General features: G+C 37.4%; 1 protein-coding gene across 4 annotated transcripts in view; it reads left to right on the forward strand.

The window, feature by feature from the left end:
- The window catches only part of PAM (peptidylglycine alpha-amidating monooxygenase), a 98,751-nt gene that overhangs the window by 27,345 nt on the left and 70,395 nt on the right, over positions 1-1,011 (forward strand). The gene's annotated exons all lie outside the window — the stretch shown is intronic.

The raw sequence follows: 1,011 nt of genomic DNA on the forward strand, positions 1-1,011 counted from the left end.
AATGCTAGTAGAACTAGCCATTGAGGGCAAGCCTGCTGCAAAGGTCCTTAGAGCAAATGTGCCTTTTTTTTTTTTTTTTTTTTTTTTTTTTTTTTTTTTTTTTTTTTTAAAAACTCTTATCTACTTAATTTTTGACTGTCAGAGTTTCTAAAATGCATTCATCATGACTAATGTAGGAACAAACTAGAGAGAGCTACTTAGAGTTGAGATAACAAACTGCATCTGGAGGGATTCGTGAGAAATAGTAGTTAAGGAGCTGCATGCAGATGCCTCTGGCAGCCAGTACCGAACAGTCCCATTTGTAAAGTATTGGCTTTCTGTCTCTGACCGGATGCTTAATTCCMCTCTGCTGAGCAGACTGTTTGTTTACCTGCTGGTGTAGGCTGTAAATCCTTCGTGCTTACAGTCAATATTGAATGCAGTAAGATCTTACCTATCTAAGGGGAAAAACAAAACACAAACAACCAACTCATCTTCCTTCCCCACCTCCCCCCCTTTTTTTTGGTTTGTGTTGTGGCGTGAGTAAGATGACAGGCAAATAACAGGATCCACTGTGGTAGTGTGCCAGTGCATAGGTCATATGGATCTGGGAAGCAACACCATCTGTTCAGAATGTCTTCTGGGTGCTCTTAATTTTATTTTGCCTTGCTTACAAACATCCAGTTGCTTAGGTAGAGAGAAGGCTTGTGAATGGTTGATTTTACTGAAGGTGGTTTCACTATCATAACATACAGTAGAATGAGATAAAACGGTGAAAAATATAACGTTCTTTTCGCTTTTGACTCTGTCAGTAAATTTTAGGCTGTTGCCTGCACATACAGTGAATACAGTGGAAATCTTGTATAGTTTTTATTGCAGAGTATTATGAGCACATAGTTTCACATGAATCTCCTTGCATAAACTGATACTTTAACCCAAAATAGTATTTTGTTTTTATTTGATCATGGTAACGAACAAAAAGGGAGGCAAAAAAGTAAATTTTATTTGAGGCTTATATATATGTGTGTGTGT

The sequence above is a fragment of the Rhea americana genome, unplaced genomic scaffold (genome assembly GCF_003343005.1).
Source record: "Rhea americana isolate MKP2758 unplaced genomic scaffold, rheAme1 scaffold_141, whole genome shotgun sequence".
NCBI lineage: Eukaryota > Metazoa > Chordata > Aves > Rheiformes > Rheidae > Rhea > Rhea americana.